At 40.5% G+C, this 9,561-nt stretch overlaps 1 pseudogene across 1 annotated transcript; it reads left to right on the top strand.

Moving 5' to 3' along the window:
• Positions 1-4,227: 4,227 nt before the first annotated feature.
• On the top strand, positions 4,228-7,340 carry LOC145493684 (tyrosine kinase receptor Cad96Ca-like; annotated as a pseudogene). The gene is made up of 6 exons (XR_014050151.1): positions 4,228-4,313; positions 4,477-4,615; positions 5,315-5,602; positions 5,971-6,081; positions 6,360-6,550; positions 7,152-7,340. The product of XR_014050151.1 is annotated as a tyrosine kinase receptor Cad96Ca-like (transcript).
• Positions 7,341-9,561: the final 2,221 nt, after the last annotated feature.

Raw genomic sequence — 9,561 nt, forward strand, 5'->3', positions numbered from 1 at the left:
AGGAGGTAATATTATTCGAGCTAATGTTTTACTTTGCTAGATAAAACAGCTGCAAGCATAATCAGTATTATGAGTTGTAGCCTTTTCTGTGCGTTTACTTTTCGCACTGCGCCCCAACTCAGTAATGAACTCCTGGAAGAGGCTATATGAGTTGTCACTCTCATCCCCAGGACAAATGGGTCAAGCCTGAGGTAAAGAAAACCGTTACACACTCTTCTCTAACAGACCAGGTTAAACTCGACCTGGTGGGTTATTTTGCCCTCCTTGGTAGAATTTTAACCCCCTTGGACTATTTTACTTCTTCCTGGTGTAGAATTTAGTTTCCCTGCAAGAAAAAAGTCACGGGTTTGGAATTGCTGTCTTGTTTTTTTCAATTAAATGGAAGACAAGGAAACAAATGTCGTCTTGGAACGCTAAAAGTGACGTTTAAGTGCAACAAAATTTCAAAAGTTTATGCGCAGGCATGCTTCCAGACCAGAACGCTGAGCGGCTCGTGCCTTTTTAAAATTATCCGGATCGTTGCTGCTCTAAACGTCGGATAGTCAGTGCATGTGATCGTGAAGATTGTGATAACGGACAAAGGTTTAATTGGAGGATACTGCTTAGTTTAATGGCTTTGACCGGTGATAAACAACACATAATATTAATATGTATGTAATTTGCTTCAGTTGACTTGTAATTTGCCCATTTAATAATTCATTTATACGAGGACAAGGACTAATCCCAAGAGAATTCGGGATCTTTTAAATACGCCTTTTAATCTTTAGTAAACATTAGATATTTGTGTAAACTCGACGCGAAGTTTTGCGGAGTACACGAACATTGCAGGAGAAGAGCGGACCAGAATTTTGACTTTTGTTAAACATTAAACTCTTCCATTTCATGTGTCGACGGCTGGCCTTCAATTTCTTCACTTCGAGCGGCACAAGCTTGAAACAACTTGCTTTCAAAATTTAGGACGATACGCTTGCATGTATAAACATATCTGGTTAGAGTTTATATATATTATTGGCCTCCCTAGTGAAGCCTTTTGGTTCAACCTGGTGCAATTTTGTCTGCCCTGATAGAGATTTTGGTGAACAACCATCGTTTTATACAAAATCCGTCACTACGGTTACTCAAGTTTTTCCCAATCTGTTCCTGTTCTATATATCTCGGCGGATCTATGTGTTCATTCTTATTTATTCTGATTAATTTGACTTGTTTGTTTTACGAGTGTGGTATGACGCGGTTGCAGTAAATTGCATTTGCAAGGTACAATTCAGTCTCTTCGGACTTTTTATGACAACTCTGAAAAACCCTCGCTCTAAACCCCAAACGTTTACTGTTAGATATAAATTTAAGCTGGAATGTCAAGCAAACTACTCACTGTAAATGGTTTGAACCCAGGAGTATCAGTAGTTCGTATAGTGTGATCGTCCGGGTGAGTGTAGTTCTGAAAAGAACTGTTGTTGGTGACTGACGTTTCGACAACCTGAGCGGAAGTCATCTTCAGAGTCAAGTGAATAGTGTTTGTCAGTCGATGATCTTATAAGTCTGGTCCGTTGAACGTGATTGGTCAGTATAGCCATGATGGTATTGGCTGAAAGACTCGTGTAAAGTTTGTCATCAGTCATTGGTGGGTTTCGATCCGTCTATTGTTAGTCAAGTAGGTCGGTTTTGGTCCGTGTATTGTTAAGTCGGTCTGTTAGAAGTCCGTTTGTCGGTTTCGTTTCTGTCGTGGATAAGTCGTTTGTAAGGCGCCGGTAGTTGTTGACATCTGTTAAGAGGCGTTTGTTCTAGGTTAGTGTACCAGCTTTCCAGGGTCAGTCGTTGAGAATAGTTTGTACTGTAGGTTAAGCACTGAGCAGAGTCCCAGTCAATGTTGTGGTTTGTCAGTTGATGATGTACAGCAATTTGATTGTTGGCATCACCATTTCTCGTGACTCGTTTGTGTTCAGTCAGTCTCGTGTTAAGGTTTCTGCCAGTCTCACCAATGTAGGAAGCCTGGCAGTCGGAGCATTTGATCTTGTAAACTGCTCCCTGTCTGTCGTTAGGTTCGTCTCTGTCTTTCACGCTGGTCAGTAAGTGTCGTAACGTAGTTGTAGGTTTGTGGGCTACACGAATGTTGTAGGGCTGTAGGATCCGCGAGATGGTCTCAGAAGTGCCCTTAATGTAAGGTATAGTCACTGTAGTAACAGGCGTAGGGTTCCTGTTCGTAGCGTCAGCTTCAGTGGGTTGGTAAATGTTTCGTCTAATAAAGTCAGCGTTGTAGTTGTTTTTGTGAAAAACACGTTCAAGGTATCTGTTTTCGTCACGTAAGCTGTCCGGTGTGTCACAAACTAGTTGCGCTAGTCTCATCAAAGTCTTTATAGTCGTGGCTTTGTGTGAAGTCGGGTTGTAGGATGATTCGTCAAGTAATCTGTCGGTATGCGTCGGTTTTCTGTACACTGTCGTTCGTAGTTCATTGTTGTCGCGGCTTACCAAACAGTCTAGAAAAGGAAGTTTTCCCTTTTTATTCGATCTCTTTAGTAAACTGGATGTCGGCGTTCTGTTCGTTTAGGTGGTCGTGAAAATCGTCAATTTCGTCTTTGTGAACGGCGGTAAAGGTGTCGTCAACGTAGCGTAACCAAAGCGGTATCGTTTCTCGGCAAGTTGCAAGGGCGCGTTCCTCCACGTGTTGCATCACAATTTCTGCGACAACAACAGAAACAGGCGACCCCATTGCTGTTCCATGCAACTGTTTGTAGTGTTTACCGTTGTACCGAAAGTAAGTCGATGTACAACGGTAAACACTACAAACAGAAAACCGACGCATACCGACAGATTACTTGACGAATCATCCTACAACCCGACTTCACACAAAGCCACGACTATAAAGACTTTGACGAGACGAGCGCAACTAGTTTGTGACACACCGGACAGCTTACGTGACGAAAACAGATACCTTGAACGTGTTTTTCACAAAAACAACTACAACGCTGACTTTATTAGACGAAACATTTACCAACCCACTGAAGCTGACGCTACGAACAGGAACCCTACGCCTGTTACTACAGTGACTATACCTTACATTAAGGGCACTTCTGAGACCATCTCGCGGATCCTACAGCCCTACAACATTCGTGTAGCCCACAAACCTACAACTACGTTACGACACTTACTGATCAGCGTGAAAGACAGAGACGAACCTAACGACAGACAGGGAGCAGTTTACAAGATCAAATGCTCCGACTGCCAGGCTTCCTACATTGGTGAGACTGGCAGAAACCTTAACACGAGACTGACTGAACACAAACGAGCCACGAGAAATGGTGATGCCAACAATCAAATTGCTGTACATCATCAACTGACAAACCACAACATTGACTGGGACTCTGCTCAGTGCTTAACCTACAGTACAAACTATTCTCAACGACTGACCCTGGAAAGCTGGTACACTAACCTAGAACAAACGCCTCTTAACAGATGTCAACAACTACCGGCGCCTTACAAACGACTTATCCACGACAGAAACGAAACCGACAAACGGACTTCTAACAGACCGACTTAACAATACACGGACCAAAACCGACCTACTTGACTAACAATAGACGGATCGAAACCCACCAATGACTGATGACAAACTTTACACGAGTCTTTCAGCCAATACTATCATGGCTATACTGACCAATCACGTTCAACGGACCAGACTTATAAGATCATCGACTGACAAACACTATTCACTTGACTCTGAAGATGACTTCCGCTCAGGTTGTCGAAACGTCAGTCACCAACAACAGTTCTTTTCAGAACTACACTCACCCGGACGATCACACTATACAAACTACTCACTGTTAAATTAAATGGACAATCCTAAAACTTATACAAAAAATGAGGGGACACCACCTGAGTGTAATTATTTGGCGTGCATTGAGTTTCACTTTTCTTACCAGCTTGTGATGTGCCGTTGACGACAGTCTAACTGCTGGCTGGAAAAAAACTTAGCTTGGAGACTGTGCCTAAGACTTTCACGTATCACCCTGTACGATTAAAGTTGTTGACCTGCGACTTAATATCTTAAGCATTGCTTCAAACTGTTTTCGTATTTACATCTCCCAGCTGAATTCCATTTTTAATGGAGTTTCCCAATTCGCTATTGATGGTTTGCAACCAATCTCTTGAGAGTGTAATGACAAAGGTCTGGCGGCTATGTTTGATGATAAAAACAAAAGAGGCTTGGTATAAATCTTTTGTTATATATCATCCATGTTGGCGGCGATTAGCAGTTGCTTGAAAATTAAGGATTGTTCGACTGCGAAGGCAACTAGTAAATTCGCTGGTAATTTTGTGAGGCAAATTACTAGGGTATGATGCAAAGTCGATCCCACGAAGATATGTCTATACCTGTTGGAACCATCGCAATGGAGTTCTCCCCAGTTTTATATAAAGATGTAGCCAAGCCTAAAAGCGGAGCTTCTAGGTCGGGTTGTTCAAAGCCCAATTCAGCTAACCCAGAATAAGCGAGAATTTTGACTTTTTAACTCCTAAGCCTCGGAGCCGAGTTAGAATTTTAATATATCGGAATTGGCCTATTTGTTGGTTATTTTTTAGGGTAAATGGAGCAGCATCTAATGAAGAAAGCAGCAAAATGCATGTAGGTCTTTACGTAACAGAAAATTCAAGTGGTCAATATAAAGTTTTACAGGAGCAGCCTTTTGTTTGACTGTAATTAGCCTTCAGTTCATGGTGAAGGGTGTTGTGGGGGGAGGGGGGTTGGGGGTGGAGGGCAGAGATGTTGAGGCCATCAACCTTTTCTTTTTTTGTTTTTTGTTTTTTGTTTTTTTTGTCATTTATTTGAGAAACTTAAACGATTTGTAGCACGTTTAAAGATATTTCCTTTGAAGTCCATAACAGACAGAGATGACGTCGTATGGCTTTATTATTTCTGAACAGACGCCATCTTTAACCATCGTGCATTGCATAAGTATAGTGTTGCAAATAGTCAAAAACCGACAAAGAAGGCTTAGAACATCAAGAAGGTTAATGAATTTTAAGTATGACAGAAAAGCATGCCTGTGAAAATACGCTTGCCATGGAAATATCAAGATCCTTGACCAATGAAACGCGATACTTGTTTTCGCAGATAAATTTTAGGCAAGTCGTCGAATTTGAAGTTCATCGCTGTAGCGCTTTTTAAGTTACCAGTGTTCAAAGATTGAAGGCGCCTCTTAAGTTTTCATCACTCTTCTGGTCTGAATTAGTTATGCAGTTGACTCAGTTCAACTTGCATCTCGCTTTCAGAAAAGGTAATTTGCAAACGTCAGCTGTGTATTAATAACTTTTCGCGCATTAGACTCAAATGGAAACGGATAATATTGGACTGGACGAAGATCCCGCCAGGGTTCAAAATTCTGGAGTTTCCCTTCAAAGCCAAAGAAGATAGAGGCAATAATGTTTCACCAAACGCTACACCAAGCCGCACCTCTTTATCCGTCGACTCGCTCCTGGGAGGTTCCTAGACAACACGTGACTCTAGAGAAGATAATCGGTAAAGGTGCGTTTGATCAAGTTGCCAAGGGAACACCAATAGATCTTCGAGGACGGCCCGGGAAGACACGGGTGGCTATTAAAAGGCTAAGAGGTGTGAAATGCTTTAAAAATATTGGCAAAATAGTGCAATTTATGTTGTGCTATGCTAATCGTCCATTTCTAGCTTGGAGTCTTGGGAGACTTTAAAATACTCATTATGCTAATGATTTGGTGCTGGTATTCCGTCACAGCAACATGATTGGTGTGATATCCTGATATCATTAATTTCGTACTAATGTCACTTATTTCCAACTTTGTTTTCCAAAACGATTAAACGAAAAAAGTTGTTCTAAATTGTTGCTGATGTAATGAGGGTTTGTCCCCAAAAATTTGGGCACATTGAAGTCAGAAGCTGTGAGACATCAATGTATAAATCATAAGTATTGAGTTTTAAGAATCTCATTTGGGATTGTATTGCAGAGAAAGCTCGCGAGACAGACAGGGGAGATTTGTTATCAGAACTTGAAATAATGAGACAGCTCAAGCCTTATCCTCATGTCATCAAGCTTCTGGGATGCGTCACTGAATTTGGTAAACTTTGAGATGAAACCCTTAAAGAAACGCTGCTCAATGTTTTGAAATCTCTCTCGACTCTATTTACTTACTGTTGAGTCAAATAAATGAATTTATGAATGCGTTGCACTCACAATCACTTCAAAATAGACTGATTCTTCATTTACAGCTTCACTATTCCATTGAAAATCATGTTCACCACTGCTTTGGCTATTTATATATCTTTGTCCAGACACGATCCCATTATTGTTTGAAATCACCAGTGTCTCTTTTCTTCTCTCTCGTTTTCTTCTCAGAGCCGTTGTTAGTGCTGATAGAATATGTTCCATTTGGAGACCTGCTGGGATACATGAGAAAGAGGCGTGGACTGAATGACACTTATTAGAAAGACCCGGATATCAAACTAAAAACAACTTTGACGTCACAGCAGCTGATGAAGTTTGCTTGGCAAGTCGCTGATGAAATGTCTTATTTTTCATCAAAACGAGTGCGTGATGTATTCAGTTATTGAACCTTTAATTGTTGCGCCTTTATTGACTTATTGCGGACCGGATTTGCACGTGCTTGATGGAAACCTCGAACTGTAACGGTTTCCACTGCGCCATGTTGTGACCTTGTACTGTGACTCCGCTGTAACGAGGCTATCGTCATGCACGGTAACAAAATCGTCATGTGAACGTTACGTACAATGCCATCCAGGATGGTAAAAAGATTTGCTCGAAAGGATATGATCGTCCTGATTATAGGAAGTGCCTTTGTCAAATCATTTAAAGGAGATATGTACATCTCATGTCGTATCATGTCATGTCTTCGACTCCTGTCTTTTTCTCAATATATAGTAATTTACTGTCTTTTTCTTACTATCATTACACGATGTTAGAAGGGTTAAACAAAGCAGCTAATACAAAACTTGTAAATCCTTTTTTTTTCCTTTGTGTACTACCTGTTGATGTAATATACCTATACATGTACATGGAGTATAACGTCGAAATGCTTGTACGCTAGTAATTGGCAAATATTATGTAATACATTTGATTCGTTGTGTTGAGTCTGGGGTTTCCAAATGCCACTACAACCCTCTGTTTTAGATTATCCACCGAAACCTGGCAGCTCGTAATGTGTTGGTTGGTGAAAGAGAAACTTGTAAAGTGACAGACTTTGGAATGGCTAGAGATGTTCAACAGGACAACATTTACGAACGAAAATCAAAGGCAAGAGACAAGATGAAGGAACAAGTTCCAGAGACTTGTCTCTTCAAAAACCCTTCGTGAGAACTGTTCGTGGGACAAGTCTCTGCGACCGAATGGAAATAATTTGACAACAAATCAGGTTTTCAATTAACTTTTCCATAGTGTGCTTTGCTCTGAAGAAAGGGTAACGCTCGAAATGTTAGCTTCACTAACTGGCTATTGTGGTTAATTTACATTTTTTATTTTCCTGGTATATTTCATTGTTACATTTATTTTAGCAATTTCGCTTTTGGAATGGGAAAGAGATAAGAACAATACCTTTCCCCCAAAATTTTGCGATGTCCTTCTACAAGTCCCCTCATGCAAACACTACAGGGGACTATTCCCCGCAACTAGTCCCCTCGTGTAAACTCCTAAAAGAGCTAAATGTGGGGTCTTGTCACGGGACTTGTCCATTCGTGTGTGCCGAACGTTATAATTAACTGGGTAATCAGGTGTGCAACTACTAACCCAAATACTAAACCCAAGTACAGACCCTCTCCTCTGCTTTGTTAGCTAACAATGTTTGGTCTTTCTCCAGGGTGTCTCCCTGTCAAGTGGACGGCAATGGAAGCACTGCTTTATGGGACGTATTCAAAAAGCGATGTGTGAGTACATGTAGATGTAGCGTGATTCAGCGTTATACATGTAAATGATTATCATAGAATGGCTTACTCCAGGATGATATATTGCTTTAGTTGTCTTATAATAACAACCACTCTTACTCGGCCACGTTAAGACAGAAAAGATACACTGCATCAATAAATATTCGCTGATTGAACCTAGCCCGGGTTGTTTAAAAGGTGGATAACACTATCCAGGGGATACACCACTATCCAGTGGATAGCGTGGTTTGTTTTGTTAACACTTATCCACTGGATAGCGATTTATCCTGTGAATAGCGTTATCCGGCCTTAGAACAACTAGGCCCAGACTGGTATTGGTGAATTCGTCAAAGAGTTTGTGTTCCAAGGGTTGTTTGTTGTTACTATTTATATGCAATTAAGGAATTTTTTGCCTAAGATATAAGAGAAAGTTCCTCCAAATCTTGTCATACATATGTACAACTTGCAAAATCATCATCACTTAAAAGGGCGGTAGTATAATACCATTCAGGAAACAAGCCAAAGAACTTGCAATGCTATTATTTTTAAGTAACAAGGTTTATTTTCACCATATCATAACTATTATTGAAAAACGCATTTGTCTAACAGGTGGAGTTATGGAGTTCCCCTTTACGAGATTTTCTTACCAAGCTAGGTAGCGGCTTGCACCTTCGTAGTTTGTTTACTGCGCCTTTCCATAACACGCGACATCTGCTCTATCAAAGGTCACTTGCTTCGACAGTCATCTTAGCGGCCCTTTCAGGGCGCAGAAGCTAACTTCAATGTTTTCAAAAGTCATATCTGTGGGATGTGAGTGGTAGATTTCGATCCGTATTGTTAATTTTTTTTTTTTCAAAGTTCGCTAGTGGTCGTCGTAATTATGATTTACGTAAGGCAAAAAAACTATCGTTAGTTAGGGTTTGAACTTCGCGTGTTGTTGAAAGACACGGAAATATATGTAATAAAGGAGGTTACAGTCAATTTGGTGGAGTAGCTCTGTTGCGGTTTTGCACGTGGAAGCTGGAGCGTCCGAGTTCAAGTTCCTTTCCGACACCCTAGCTGGAGTTTCTTCATCATAGACCCGACTTCAACTCTTCGACCAAGTTTGTAAGATGGCTAACTGGCCTGCTTCCTCTCAAATAGCATTCATAATTTGTTACATTCTGTTTTCAGTATTCGTTTCTAATGTTTATTTTGTTATCCCCGAATGGCCTCTCATTAGGAGAGGATACTTAATAATTTTTTTTTTTTTAATAGCAATCATTCTACCTAAATTGCTGCAGAAATAGTTACAATTTTGAGATTGTGTTTATTTTGCATGGAATTCGAATCGAAGTCTTGATGTCTTCTGAAAAATGTTCCCTTCCAGGTGGCTCATCATATCCACGGATGGATGGCAGAAAAATTGTAAACTGGTTACAGCAAGGACACAGAATGTCGAAGCCACAACACGTGGATGAAAAATTGTAACCAGCTCTTCTTTTTACCTTTTATGTCAACATTATTGTTGAACATGAAATTAGTTGCAGTAGTTGCTTGAGTTCTACCATTTAATAGAATTAGCTCTTCTTTTTACCTTTTATGTCAACATTATTGTTGAACATGAAATTAGTTGCAGTAGTTGCTTGAGTTCTACCATTTAATAGAATTAGTCCTTAGGCGCC

Source organism: Orbicella franksi, chromosome 7, assembly GCF_964199315.1.
Source record: "Orbicella franksi chromosome 7, jaOrbFran1.1, whole genome shotgun sequence".
In the NCBI taxonomy this organism is placed as follows: Eukaryota; Metazoa; Cnidaria; class Anthozoa; order Scleractinia; family Merulinidae; genus Orbicella; species Orbicella franksi.